The sequence below is a fragment of the Eriocheir sinensis genome, chromosome 42 (assembly GCF_024679095.1).
Source record: "Eriocheir sinensis breed Jianghai 21 chromosome 42, ASM2467909v1, whole genome shotgun sequence".
NCBI lineage: Eukaryota > Metazoa > Arthropoda > Malacostraca > Decapoda > Varunidae > Eriocheir > Eriocheir sinensis.
The window spans coordinates 11,474,310-11,489,555 of NC_066550.1; the positions used below are offsets into that span (position 1 = coordinate 11,474,310).

Consider the following 15,246-nt stretch of genomic DNA (forward strand, 5'->3'; position numbering starts at 1 on the left):
TGCTTTGTTTTTTTCGTTCTTTTATCTTATCCTATTTTCATTTCTTACCTTTTTTTATGTTTTTTACTTAATGTTTTTTTTTGTGTTTTTCCGTTTTTTTATTCGTTTCCTTTTTGTGTTTTTTATTATTATTCATGTTTCAATTCTGTTTATCCTTTTTCTTGTGTTTTTCCTTTTCTGCTTTTCTTTTCATCCTCTTTTCTCTTATTTCATCCTTTTTTCATAATTATTTCATCTTTTTTTATTCGTTTCCTTTTCATGTTTTACTATTCATGTTTCAATCCTGTTTATCCTTCTTATTTTTTCCCTTTTCCGCTTTTCTTTTCATCCTCTTTTCTCTTATTTCATCCTTTTTTCATAATTATTTCATCTTTTTTTTATTCGTTTCCTTTTCATGTTTTATTATTCATGTTTCAATCCTGTCTATCATTTTTTGTGTTTTCCCTTTTCTGCTTTTCTTTTCATCCCCTTTTCTCTTTTACTTTCCCTCCCATTCTTTACCTTTCTATCCCTTCTATTACAATTCTATCTTTTCTACTATTCTTCTATTCTGTTCCTTTTTTTTCTCGGGTGTTTTTCTCCCCAAGTTTCTTTTCCCCTTTCACTTTTTTTTCGCCCAGGTGTTTGGAGGCAATTAGGTCTGCTCATTCCGTTTGGCAGGTGCGCGGAAAGTCACCCGATTAAGTACTGTTTGGTGTTTTTTTCTGTTTTTTTAATGGTGTTTTTTATAATGTTTTTTTTTTATATTTTTTTTGCTCGAATCGGTTCAGAGACGAAGGATTAAATGGTGTATTTTTTTTTGTACCATTACGCTTTTAAATCCAAAGTGTGTGTGTGTGTGTGTGTGTGTGTGTGTGAGAGAATTATGGAAGAAGAGGAAGATGAGAAGAGAAATAATAGAGAAAAGAGGAATAAAAAGAAGAGAAATAAAAAAATGATAAAGAAAATGAAATAAAGTAAAAAGTAAATTAAAATGAGAGAGAGAGAGAGAGGCGAAGTGCTCTAAAGGTGTATTTCCAAAGCGTTCATTATTGCAAGAAAAAAAATAATAATAACAGTTACGATTAATATAAAAAGAAAAAAAATCACAAAATCGCTTCAATTTCCTGAGTCATGATTTTCCTTTATTTTCATTTGTTTTTCTTTATTTTCTTTCTAGTTTTCTTTTTTCTGTTGTTTTGTTTTCCATTTATCTTTATTATTCCTTTTTATTATTATTATTATTTTCTCATTTATTTTTTTACTTGTTTTCTTGTTTGTCTTTTTTTCTTTTTCCTGAGTCAGTTTCTTTCATTTTCATCTTTTTCTTTCGTTTTTCTCTTTCTGTTTTTTTTTATTTCCTGTGTTTATATTTATTTTCTACTTTCTATTTTCTATTTTTTATTTATCTATTATTCCTCTATTTATTTATTTTCTCTTTCATCTCCTTTTCTTTTCTTTTCATTTATTTCCAGGTTTTATTTCATTTTCTTTATTTTCTTACTTTCTTCATTGTTTTCTTTTATTATTTACTTTCTCTCGTTTCCTTTTCGCTTCTTTTCAATTATTTCCAAGTTTTATTTAATTTCCCATTTTCTTTTTTCTTCATTGTTTTCTTCCTTTATTATTTACTTTCTCTTATTTCCTTTTCGTTTCTTTTCAATTATTTCCAAGTTTCATTTTCTTTATTTTCTTACTTTCTTCATTGTTTTCTTCTCTTATCATTTACTTTCCCTTATTTCCTTTTCGCTTTTCAATTATTTCCAAGTTTCATTTTCTTTATTTTCTTTTCCCTTCATTGCTTCTTCTCGTTTCCTTTATTCCCTTCCTTTCGTTTTTCCTCTCCACTCCCTTTCATTCTTTCCTTCAACTCCATTTCATCCGCTCCATCTGTTTCCCTCCTCCCTTAATCCTTCCTTCCTTCCTCCTCTTCCTTTTTCTCTTTTATATACTGATTTTCCTTCCCTACGATTCTCTTCCTATCTCCTATTTTTTGTTTTTCCCTTCTATTCCCCTTTCTCTTTTTTTTTTTATCTTCTTACCATTTTACTTTCCCTCCCTTTCTTTCCCTTCCTTTACTCTTCTCTCTATTATACTATTCTACTATTTTATTCTTCCTTTTCCTTTCCCTTTTCTATCCTTTCTTTTTCTTTGTTTCCTTCCCTTTCCGTTCCTTTCTTTTCACATTCTTTCTTCCGTTTCTTTCTTTCCCCTCCTTTCTTCCAATATCTTCCTTTCTTTTCCCTTCCCTTCCCTTCGTTTCCCTTCCTTTCGTTTCACTTCCCTTCCTTTCCTTTCCTCTCCTCTCCTTTCCCTTCCCTTCCTTTCCTCTCCTTTCCTTCCCTTCCCTTCCCTTCCCTTCCCTTCCCTTCCCTTCCTTTCCTTTCCTTTCCTTTCCTTTCCTTTCCTTTCCTTTCCTTTCCTTTCCTTTCCGTCCCTTCCCTTCCCTTCCCTTCCCTTCCCTTCCCTTCCCTTCCCATCGCCACCTCTTCAAGTACCTCATTTGTATTGAATTATAAGAAGCAATGTCTCCTCCATGCTAAAATCTCCTCATTCCCTTCCCTCCTCTTAGAAAACTTCCTCTTCATTGCCTCTTACGTTTTATATCTTCCTCTTCCTTCCTCTTCTTTCTCTCTTCCTCTTTCTCTTCTTTTTTGTCTTTTTTTCTGATTTATTCTTTTTCTCTTGATCGTCTGTTTTATCCTCTTTCATTTCCTCTTGTTCTCAATTCTTCCTCATCTTCCTCTTTTTCTTTCTCCATTTTTCATTCTTCATTTGTTTTCCTTCATCTCCGTTTCTCTCATCTTCTTCCTCTAATTTCTTCTTTATTTTCACTTGTTCTTGTTTTCTTATCCTCTTATGTTTCTTCCTTCTATTCTTTCGCCTCCTCCTTTCTCTTTTTTTCCTCCTTTTTCTTTCTACTTTTTTTCATTCTTCATTTGTATTCCTTCATCTCCCTTTCATCTTCCTCTAATTTCTTCTTTATTTTCACTTGTTCTTGTTTCTTCTTTCTATTCTTCTTCCTCCTCCCTTCCTCTTTTTTTCTCCTTTCATCCTCCATTTGCTCTTCTTCGTCTTCTTCTTTCTCATCTTCCTCCTCAAATTTCTTTTCTTTTTCACCTGTTCCTATTTTACTGCCTTTCACATTTTCTTTCTTTTTTTCTTTCCTCTTCTTTCTGTCTCTCTTTCTCATCTTTCATCATTCATTTGGTATTTCTCGTGTTTTTCTTTGTCTTCTTTCTCTTCAAATTTCTTCCTTTTTTCACTTCTTCCTCTTCTATTTCCTCTTTCTTTTTTCTTCTCATCGTTTCTCTTCTCTTTCTCCTTTTCTTTACGCTTCCATTTGTTCTTCTTCCTCATCTTCTTCCTCTTCTTCCTCTCTTTCATTTGTTCCTTTTTTCTCTTCTTTTACGTCTCCTCTTCCTCTCTTTTCTCCTCACTCTTTTTCTCTTTTTCCTCTTCTTTATTCTTCCATTTGTAGTTCTTAGTCATCTTCTTCCTCTTCTTCTTCCTCTTTATCACTTGTTCCTCTTCCATCTTCTTATAAGTTTCCTCTTCCTCTTCGTTCTCCTCACCTTTTCTCTTCTCTTTCTCCTCTTTTATTCTTCCATTTGTATTTCTTAGTCATCTTCTTCCTCTTCTTCTTCTTTCTTTTCCTCCTGTTTCTATTCTCTTCCTCTTTCTCCTTTCTTTTCCCCTCTTTTCTTTCTCCTCCTCTTTCACTTCATTTGGCCTCTCCTCAGACATTATACTTTCCCTTTTTTCTCTTCCTTTTCTTTCTATCTCTTTCTCCTCCTCTTACGCGTATTTTCGTTTTTACCTCCTCCAATTTCTCTTCATCTTCCTCTTCCTCCTCCTCTTTCTCCTCCTAGATTCTTTCCTCTTTTTCTTTTGATATCTTCTTCTTCTTTTTTTTCTTTTTTTTTTCTTTTTCTTTTTTTCATTTTTTCTCTTTTCTTTTTTCTCTCTCTCTCTCTTTTCTCTCTCTCTCTCTCTCTCTCTCTCTCTCTCTCTCTCTCTCTCTCTCTCTCTCTCTCTCTCTCTCTCTCTCTCTCTCTCTCTCTCTCTCTCTCTCTCTCTCTCTCTCTCTCTCTCTCTCTCTCTCTCTCTCTCTCTCTCTCTCTCTCTCTCATTTAATTTCCGTTTTTACTCTATTTTATCTTTCTCATTTTCCTTCATTTTTTTCTTACCTCGTCTATCTTTTTTTCGTCCACTCTTTTTCCTCTTCTTTTTCTCTCTAATTTCCTTTCTTTTTCGTCTATCTTTTTCTATTTGTTTTTTTATCTACGTATCTATCTATCTATCTATCTATCTATCTCTCTCTCTCTTACTCTCTCCCTCTCATTTTCTTTCTTTAATTTCCTTTCTTTTTTTCTTATTTGTCTCTCCACTTTGCTTATTTTTCTCTCCACTTTGCATCTTTATTCTCCCATTTTCTCTCCTCTCCTCTCCTCTTGCATTTCATTATCTCTCTCTTTTCTTTTATTTCTCTCTCTCTCTCTCTCTCTCTCTCTCTCTCTCTCTCTCTCTCTCTCTCTCTCTCTCTCTCTCTCTCTCTCTCTCTCTCTCTCTCTCTCTCTCTCTCTCTCTCTCTCTCTCTCCGTTTACAGGTGTTATCATCGCCTCTTTTTTTTATTTCTTATTATTCTGTTATTCCTTTCATCTTTCCATTATTTTTTATATTTTATTTTCTTTCATTAATTTTCTTCTCTTTCAATATCGTCCGAATTAATTTCCTCTCGTCCCTTTATTGCGTATTCCACTTTCTCTCTCTCTCTCTCTCTCTCTCTCTCTCTCTCTCTCTCTCTCTCTCTCTCTCTCTCTCTCTCTCTCTCTCTCTCTCTCTCTCTCTCTCTCTCTCTCTCTCTCTCTCTCTCTCTCTCTCTCTCTCTCTCTCTCTCTCTTATTTTTTCGCTGTTTTCCTCCACTCCGGTTCATCGCATTCTCTTATCCCCCTGTTTCTTCTGTGTCTTGTTTTGATATTGTTTTGTTTTTTTCTTTATTCCTCTTTTCTATATTGTTTTTAGTTCTCCCTTTCGCTCTCTTTTCTTCTTTTTCTTCTTCTTTCTTTGCTTCTTATTCTATTTTCGCATTTTCTCTTATTCCCCTGTTTCTTATGTTTCCTGTTTTGATATTGTTTTGTTTTTTCTTTAGTCTTCTTTTTATCATTGTTTTTAGTGCTCCTTTTCACTCTTTCGTCTTCTTTCTTCTTCTTTCTCTGCTTCTTATTCTATTTCTGTTTTCGCCTTTCCTCTTATTCCTCCGATTCTGTTTCCTATTCTGATATTGTTTTGTTTTTTCTTTATTCCTCTTTTTATTGTCTTTCTTTCTCTTTCTCTCCTTCCCACTTTCTTTTTCTCCTTCTCTTCGCTTCATATTCTATTTTTTGCTCTTCTTTGCATTTATCTTATTCCTCTGTTTCTGTTTCCATTATAATATTGTCTTGTTTTTTCTTTATTCCTCTTTCTTATTGTTTTTCTTTTTCTCCTTCTCACTTTCCTTCCTTCATTCCCTCCGGTTCTTCTTTTTTTTTATGTTCCTTCGCATTCTCTTGTTCCCTCGTTTCTGCTTCCATTTCAATATTGTCTTGTTTTTTCTTTATTTCTTTTTTCTTATTTTTTTCTTTCTCTCCTTTCCAGTTTCCTTCGTTCATTCCCTTCGGTTCTTATTCTCTTTTTTTTTGTTTTTTTGTTCGCTTCGCATTTTCTTATTCTCTTGTTTCTGCTTCCATTTTAATATTGTCTTTTTTCTTTATTCCTTGTTTTTACTGTTTTTCTTTCCCTCTCTGTGTCTCGTTCCTTTCTTCAGCTTCTTCATTTTTTTCTTTCTTCCCTTTCTCATATTCCCCTGTGTCTTTCAATTTCGATGCTATCTTTTCTTTTCCTCTTTTCTTTAGTCTTTCTCTCCTTCCCACCTTCTTTCGCTCCTCCGCTTATCACCTTATTTTGTTTTTGCTATCTTCGTATTCTGTTATTCTCTTGTTTTTATTATCCATTTCTTTTTATTCCTCTTTTTCGTTTTTCTCTATCCCTCTCTCTTTGATACTCATTATTCTTTACTTATTTGCAATTCTTCTGGTTTTTTTTTGTCTTAACTTCATCTTTCACAAATATTTATCAGAGTTTTGCAGATCTTTTCCTTTAGGTTTTCATCTATCGAAACTTTTCATTCAACTTTTCTTCTCGTACCAAATTTTCCACTGGGTTATTTTTCTCTACTCCTTCAGGCTGTCTCCTAATATTTTTTTTTGTTTTTCTATTGCAAATCTTTTCCTTTCGGTTTTCATCTGTCAAAACTTTTCATTCAACTTTTCTTCTAGTACAAAATTTTCCATTGGGTTATGCTTCTCTACTCCTTCAGACTGTCTCCTAATATTTTTTTTTGTTTTTCTATTGCAAATCTTTTCCTTTAGGTTTTCATCTATCGAAACTTTTCATTCAACTTTTCTTCTAGTACAAAATTTTCCATTGGGTTATGCTTCTCTACTCCTTCAGGCTGTCTCTTAATATTATTTTAAAATTTTTCTATTGCAAATCTTTTCCTTTAGGTTTTCATCTGTCAAAACTTTTCATTCAACTTTTCTTCTCGTACCAAATTTTCCACTGGGTTATTTTTCTCTACTCCTTCAGGCTGTACATTAATATTTTTTCATTTTTCTACTACAAATCTTTTCTTTAAAGTTTTCATCTACCACAAAAATTTCCTACCTCTCTACCAAAGCCTTTCCTTCTACCTTTCTTCTACAATTTGCACCTTCCTCTTCTTTCTCTTTTCCCTCTTTCTCTCGTCTTTTTACACAGAGATTTCCATTTTATTTCGATTTTGTAACTTCCTCTCTTCCTCTTTTTTTCCTCTTCACAGTTCTCCCTTCCTCTTGTTTCCTCGTCCTTTCCTCTTAAGCCGAGACACTAACCCCCTCCTTCAATCTGTATCTATTCTCCTCTTCCTCTTCCTCTTATTCCTGCTGTTCGTGTTGTCCTTCCCCTTTCCTTCGTTCTCTTCTCTCTTCCTCCTCTTCCTTCAATTCCGTACCTTTTCAATTCTTCATTTCATGGTGGTCAGTTCTCTTCTCTCTTTCTTTCTTCTTTTTCCTTTTCCTCCTCTTATTCCTCTCGTTCGTGTTGTCCTTTCCCCTTTCCTTCGTTCTCTTCTCTTCATTCAGTTCTTTACGTACTCTTCTTCCTCTTTCCTCAATTCTGTACCTTTTCAATTCTTCATGGTGTTCAATTCTCTCTTTCTTACTTTTCCGTTGTCTTCTGTTTCTTGTCCCACGCCGTTTCCAAGCTCCTCCTCTCGGCTACTTTTCCTCCTCGCTCGGCTCCCCCTTTCAGGTTTTCTATCGGCGCGTCCCTTGTTATTATTATTATTATGTTTATTAAGGTCGTTGCAGCCTCAAGACGGCCATTGGGAGCTGGGAATGCCTGCGTTTAATGTCGCCCCGTAAATGCAAACTGAATGGAAGGGAAAGTGCCTGATCTGGGAAAGGAGGAGGAGGAGGAAAATAGGACACAGGAAAAGAAAGAAGGTAGATTACTGAAGAATTGAATGGTGGACTTAAGGTTGATGGCACGAAGCAATAAGTTGAAGAGACGAAACCAAAAAAAAAGAAAAAAAAGAAAAGGAAAAAGAAGAATAACGAAGGTGAATGGAGAGAAGAGAAGAAACGAAAAGGGATAGAAGGGAGGACGGAAGAGGAAGAGAGAACACAAAAGAATGAAAAAGAAGAAAGAAACGAAGGGGAAAGAAGGAAGGGAAGTAAGAGGAAGAGAAAACACAAAAAGAATGAAAAGAAAGAAAGAAACGAAGGGAAAGGTTGAGGAAGCGAAGGGAAGGGAAGAGGAAAAAGAGAGAAAGGGATGAAATGGAAAAGAAAATAAGGAAGATACAATATTCAAGAAAGGAGAGACGACGGAGAAGAAAGAAGAGAAAGAAAGTAGAGATTATTAAATGGAAGAGAAAGTAAAGGAAGGAGGAGGAGGAGGAGGAGGAGAAATGGACACTAGAAAGATGGGAAAGAAAAGGAGGAAGATACATAATTCAAGGAAGGAGAGACGACGGAGAAGAAAGAAGAGAAAGAAAGTAGAGATTATTAAATGGAAGGGAAAGTAAGGGAAGGAGGAGGAGGAGGAGGAGGAGGAGAAGAAGCATATTAGGTCACTAGAAAGAAGAAGAGCGTAGGTAGAGAATTAAAAAAGGTAGAAAATTAGAACTGAGAGGAAGGACCGAAAAAAAGAGGAAAGGATGGGGAAACGAAGGGAAAGGAAAATACGAGGAAAAAGCGAATAAGGAAGGATAGAACACGGAATAGGAAGAAGAGGAAAAAGAGCAGAGGTGTTCAATTGCAAAGGAGAGGAGAGAAGTAAAGGAAGGGGATGGAGGGAGAGAGAGCGAAAGAAAGAAGAGAAGGGAGAGCGTGGAAAGGGAAACAGAGAGGGGAAAGAAACAGAAAACACAGCGGAAAAGGAAGAAAGAAAGGGAGAAGAAAAGAGAACTGAAGAAAACGAAGAATAGAAAGGTACAGAATTGAAGGAAGAAAAACATAGAAGAAAGAGGAAGAGGAGCGTAATGTAGAGAACTAAAGGAAGAGAAGAAAACGAAGGAAAAGAAGAAATAACAACACGAACGAGGAATAAGAGGGAGAGGAAAATAGATACAGATTGAATGAGGGGGATAGTGTCTCGGCTTAAGAGGAAAGGAGGAGGAAACAAGAGGAAGGGAAAACAGAGAAGAGGAAAATAGAGGAAGAAAGGTAGGTACAAAATCGAAAGAGGAAAATGAAAATGTGTGTAAAGAAACGAGAGAAAGAGGAAAAAAAGAAGAGGAAAAAGGTTCAAATTGAGTGAGGAGTTTAAAGAGGGAAGAAGAGAAGAGAATAGAGGAAGAAAGAAAATAGGAAGAAGAGAAACATAGAAAATTGGAGAGAATAGATAAGATGGAAGAGAAAGAGAAGAGGCGATTGAAGGGAATGAAAACTTAACGTAGAGGAAAATAGGAAGAGAAAAGGAAGGAAGGAAAAGTGGAAAAGAAGTAACAGAAGGAAAATACTAAAGAAAATAACAAAAAACAAAAGAAAAGAAGAGAAGAGAGAAAAGGAGGAGAAAAAGGAAGTGAAAAAAGAAGAAGAAAAAGATTGAGAGAGAGAGAGAGAGAGAGAGAGAGAGAGAGAGAGAGAGAGAGCGAGAGAGAGAGAGAGAGAGAGAGGAAGGACACTGTCTTCCCTTTAGATTACTGTCGCCCGAGGAGAAGGAGGAGGAGGAGGAGGGAGGAGGGAGGAGGAGGAGGAGGAGGAAGAGGAGGAGGAGGAGGAGGAGATTTAGTAACATCGCCTCTCACTTGCTCTCTCCGGCTTTCCTCACGTCAGAGAGAGAGAGAGAGAGAGAGAGAGAGAGAGAGAGAGAGAGAGAGAGAGAGAGAGAGAGAGAGAGAGAGAGAGAGGGGGGGGGGGGAAACGAGGCGCCATATTTTTCTCCTTTATATTTTTGTCCACAGAAGAAATGAAGAAAATGTCAAAAGCGAGGAGGAGGAGGAGGAGGAGGAGGAGGAGGAGGAGGAGGAGGAGGAGGAGGAAGGAAGGAAGGAAGAGCTTGGATTGTACATTTGACAGGGAAACACACACACACACACACACACACACACACACACACACACACACACACACACACAGCCAGGTAGGAAGGCAGGTATGCAGATATAGACACACACACACACACACACACACACACACACACACACACACACACACACACACACACACACACACACACACACACACACACACACACACACACACACACACACACACACACACACACACACACACACACACACACACACACACACACACACACACACACACACACACACACACACACACACACACACAAACAGACGTGAACAGTACACGGTTGATACAAAGACCGGACTCACTTAAAAACATCCAGGTGAACAAACAGACGAACGGACACAGGTAGAAAGGCGGGCAGGTGAACACTGAAGGCCTTTAACAGAGCTTAGAGAGAGAGAGAGAGAGAGAGAGAGAGAGAGAGAGAGAGAGAGAGGGGAAGGATAGAAAGTGAGAGTAGAAAATGGAAAGAGGAAAATATGGAAAGAAAAAAACCTTGAAATTGAAAACATAAAGAAAGAAAGAAAAGAAAGAAAAAGAGAGGAGTAGAAGAGGAAGGAAAGAAAAATAAGAAAGAAAGGTAAAGAAAATAATAGTAGTAAGAATAAGAAGAGAACAACAACAACAACAACAACAACAGCACTCATCTCATACCAAATCAAGAAAAACAAACAAAAACAACAACAACAACAAAACAATACGAAAAACAACAACAACAAAACAAAGAAGTCTCCCTTACTTTCATAAGCGTATATATTTCTCTCTCTCTCTCTCTCTCTCTCTCTCTCTCTCTCTCTCTCTCTCTCTCTCTCTCTCTCTTACTTTCTTTTTCTCTTTCTCTCTCTAACTTTCCCTTTATTTTTTCATTCTCTCACTTTATCGCTTTTTCTTTTCCTTTTTCTTTGTTGTTTATCTATTTTTATGTTTTTATCTATTACTCTTACTGGTTATTTTTCTCTTACTCTCTTTTACTCTCATATTCTTTCTATCTATTTATATCTATCTATCTATCTATCTCTCTATCACTTTCTCTCTCTATTCCCTTCTGTTAGCATGCGTGTATTTACCTGGGGATGATCCGGAAAGGTATGGCGGACAGGTGACATTTAATTAGGCGGAGGGCTTGCAGGTGGGGCGGCTAATTAAGTTAAAACCAGGTGAGGGAGTGGCCAGGTGAGGGTCCGTCTAATTGAGTCTGTATTCCTTCATAAGTAAAAGGGTGTGTGAATGTACAGGTGTGTGTGTGTGTGTGTGTGTGTGTGTGTGTGTGTGTGTGTGTGTGTGTGTGTGTGTGAAAGTGAAAGGAGAATCAATGAATGTGATGGATTAGGAAGAGGAGGAAGAAAAAACAAGAAAAAAGAAAAAGAAATCAGAAATAGAAAAAGAAAAAAGTAGAAGTAGAAAAATAAAGATGAGGAAAACGAGAAAAAAAAGAAGAAGAAGAGAAAGAGGATTTTAGATTAGACTATAGATAGATTTATGGATAGATTTTAGATAGATTTTTTTTTTGTATAATTTGGTTACGTTAAATACACAAAACAAGAATGATTGATTTTTTTAGCTTCGTTTTACTTTAGTTCTTTATATGTTAACCAAATCTTTCTAAACACTATCTTCATCTTCTCCTTCTTCTTTTTCTTCTTCTTCTTCTTGTCCTTCTTGTTCTACTTCTTCTTGTTCTTGTTCTTCTTGTTCTTGTTCTTCTTCTTCGTCTTCTCCTTCTTCTTGTTTTTCTTGTTCTTCTTATTTTTCTTCTTCTTGTTCTTCCTGTTCTTCTTGTTCTTTTTATTCTTTTTCTTCTCCTTTTTCTTCTTCTTTTTCTTCTCCTTCTTCTTCTTCTTCTTCTTTTTCGTCTTCTCCTTTGTCATCTTTTTCTTCCATTTTATCCCACTTTTCTTATTCATCACCTCCATTCTTTACCTCTCACACTCTCTCCTTCTTTTCCAGTTTCCCGGCGCGGCCATTCACGGTCAAACAAACAAACAAACAACAAGAAAAAGCAACAAGAACATTCAATAAACAAGAGTCCCAGATATTCAAACATTCAACAAGGCGAGCTGGACGAACCAACAGGTAAGAAATGATTAATCACAGGTGTGTGTGTGTGTGTGTGTGTGTGTGTGTGTGTGTGTGTGTGTGGTATTGATAGGAAAAGCAAGAAGAAAAGAGGAACGGGAGAGGGGGAAAGATAAAGAGCAAATTGACAGATAACAAAATAAAAGAAATAACAAGATAAAAGAGAAGAGAAGAAGGGAATGGAAGAAAAGAGAATAAAAGAGAGAAATAACAGAGAAAAGCCGTTTGTCAGATATCGAAAGAGTGAAATATGAACACACACACACACACACACACACACACACACACACACACACACACACACACACACACACACACACACACACACACACACACACACACACACACACACAGATGCAGGTAGACAGACAGTTAAGCATAGGTAGATTGACAGACACAGAGGCAGATAGATAGACAGACTGACAGGCATATTGAGGAGGGAAATATATGGAAGAAAGAGAAGAAAGTAGACAAAATTAAGGATTGGGAGAAAATGTAAAGAGATGATGAAATAGAAAGAAAACAAATGAGAATAAAAGGAGAAATTAGACATATAAACAGACACATATATAGAGAGAGATAGAGATACAGACAGACAGTGATTAAAAGGATACAGAAGACTCAGATAACGGGAAACAAACAAACACACATACACATAAGATACATACACACAAACACACACATACACTTTTAAAGGACACAAACACATACACAAACAAACACACACGCACACACACACAAACCATACTCTTTCTTCTCCTAATTTGTTCTGAAAGTCTAAATAAAAATTGTATTAGAAACGAAAAGTAAATAAATTCCGACGAAGCGAGAAAAGCGAAAGGAAAAGGGAAAATATTGTGTTTACGTTTACCTTTTTTCGTGAGGACCAACATTAGAGAGAGAGAGAGAGAGAGAGAGAGAGAGAGAGAGAGAGAGAGAGAGAGAGAGAGCGAGAGCGAGAGAAAGAAACGGAGAGAGAAAACGAGAACACACAAAAAAAGAGAAAAAAACACACAAAATTAACCAAACAAAATATAGTAGGCAAGGTAAATTTTCAGGTAACGAGTCTATTAAGGGAAGTGTGGCTAATGGGCAGGTAATGGAGGTGCGTGCTTGTGATAATGGACGTGTTACCTTAATGGGGAGAAAGAGGAAGGGGAGGGAGAGGAAGGTAAGGTAAGGGGAAGGAAAGGAAAGGGATGGAGGGGAGTAGAAGAATGGTAAAGAAAGGGAAGGTGAAAGAGAAGGAAGAGAAGGGAAGGAAGGAAGAGGAGGAGAAGAAAGGTAAAGAAAGGTAGAGGAAAGGGAAGGTGAGGGAGAGGAAGGAAAGGGAATGTGAGGGAAGGAAGGGGAGGAGGAGGAAGAGGGAAGGTAAGGAAAGGGATTGTAAGGTAAGATAATGGAGGAAAGTAGAAGGTAGAGGAATGAAAGGTAAAGAGATGGGGAGGGAAGGAAGGGGAGGAGGAGAAGGAAGCGGGAAGGTAAGGAAAGGGATTGTAAGGTAAGATAAGGGAGGAAAGTAGAAGGTAGAGGAATGAAAGGTAAAGAGATGGGAAGGGAAGGAATGGGAGGAAGAGGGGGATAGAGGGAAGGTAAGGAAAGGGATTGTAAGGTAAGATAAGGGAGGAAAGGAGAAGGTAGAGAACAGGAAGGCAAAGAGATGGGTAAGAAAAGGGAGTTAAAAGGAAAGAAGGGAATACTCATTTTAGAGGAAAGGAGGAGAGGGAAATGAAGAGGATAGGGAAGGGAAGAGAAGAAAAATGAAAGGGAAGGGAGGGAAAGGGAATGCATAGAGAGGGCAGAAAATGAAAGGAAGGGAAAGGAGAGTAGAGTAAAATGAAAGAGAATGAGGGGAAGGGAAGGGAATGGAAGGGAAGGGAAGGGGAGTGAGAGGAAGAAAGAAAAAGTGAATTGAAAATGAATGGGAGTGGAAGGGAAGGAGAATAAAAAAACGAAGAGGAATAAAATACTCATGTTAAAGGAAGGAAAGCGAATGGGAGAAGGGAAGGGAAACGAAGTGAAGGGAAGGGGAAGAAGAGGAAGAAAGAAAAAGAGAATTGAAAATGAATGGGAGACGAAGGAAAGGAGAATAAAAAACGAAAAGGAAGGAAATATTCATACTAAAGGAAGGGAAGGGAAACGAAGTGAAGGGAAAGAAGGGAAGGGAAGGGAGAGAAGAGGAATGCATATGAAAGTAAAAGTAAAATATAAACGAAAGGAAAAGAGGAGGGGAATGTGGATATTATTAGTGGGAGGGGAAGGGGGAGGGAAGAGAAGGGAGAGGAAGGAGAGGCAGGAAGGAGAGAAGAGGAATGCATATGAAGGGAAAGTAAAATATGAACGAAAGAAGAAGAGGAAGAGAATGTAGATATGAGGAGTGGGAGGGGAAGGGGAGAGGAAGTAAGGGGAGTAGGAGGATAGGGGTGTCTGGGGAGAGGAAGGAAGGGGGTGTCAGGGGAGAGGAAGGAATGGGAGGAAGAGGGAAGGGGTGTAAGGGGAGGGAGGAAGGGAGGAAGAAGGGGAGTAGGAGGGAAGGGGTGTCAGGGGAGAGGAAGGAAGGGGGGGAGGAGGGAAGGGGAGAGGATGGAAGGGGAGGAGGTGGGAAGGGGAGAGGAAGGAAGGTGAGAGGAAGGAAGGGGAGGGGAGGGAAGGGGAAAGGAAGTAAGGGGAGTAGGAGGGAAGGGGTGTCAGGGGAGAGGAAGGAAGGGGAGGAGGAGGGAAGGGGAGGGGAGGGAAGGGGAGTATATGCCTCTGAAGGGGAGTGTCAGGCAAGATGGATGGGGCGTGAGGTGATGGGCGTTGAAGTGACGTCCATGTAACTCACCTCAACTGGATTACCTGGGCTTACCTGTGTGTGTGTGTGTGTGTGTGTGTGTGTGTGTGTGTGTGTGTGTGTGTGTGTGTGTGTGTGTGTGTGTGTTAATTTAGCCTGTTTATCTAGTTTTATTTTGTTTTATTTTAAGTCTTTTATGTTTTATTGTTTTTTTTATTACCGGTATTGTTATTTATTTTATTATATAGATATTTTTTTTGTCACCTGAGCGTATGGTTTTCGTTTTTCTTTTGTTTTTCTTTCTTTGTTTTTTTCCAGTGTTTTATTTTGGATCCTTGTATTTCTGTTTTAGTGTTTTTTTGTTGTTATTTTATTACAGGTATACTTAATTAAAGGTAAGAATCTATTTTTTGGGGTCTTATTTTATTTCGTTTTATATGTTATTTGTGTTGTTTGTGATTGTTTTATTTCGGATCCTTGTATTTCTATTTTAGTGTTTTTTTGTTGTTGTTATTTTATTACAGGTATACTTAATTAAAGGTAAGAATCAATTTTTTGGGGTCTTATTTTATTTCGTTTTATGTTATTTGTGTTGTATGTGATTGTGTTGTATTTCAGGCATATTACATTTATTTTTTTCGAAGGATTTTTTTTTATAATCTGAACACGTATTTTGGTTATTATTGTATTGTGGTAAGTTACAGTAAAAGAAAAAAAACATAAATCGTGCAAATACAAAATACATAAATTGGAGCAAAACAACAAAAATGCAAAAACAAACAAAAAATACAGAAAA

At 37.1% G+C, this 15,246-nt stretch overlaps 1 long non-coding RNA gene across 5 annotated transcripts in view; it reads left to right on the forward strand.

Moving 5' to 3' along the window:
• LOC127010012 (uncharacterized) overlaps positions 1–15,246 on the forward strand; it is a 129,961-nt gene that overhangs the window by 55,864 nt on the left and 58,851 nt on the right. For all 5 annotated transcript variants that reach the window (XR_007762780.1, XR_007762779.1, XR_007762777.1 and 2 more), the window contains one exon: positions 11,549–11,674. This is a non-coding gene — a long non-coding RNA (uncharacterized LOC127010012). The remainder of the gene's footprint in view (positions 1–11,548; positions 11,675–15,246) is intronic.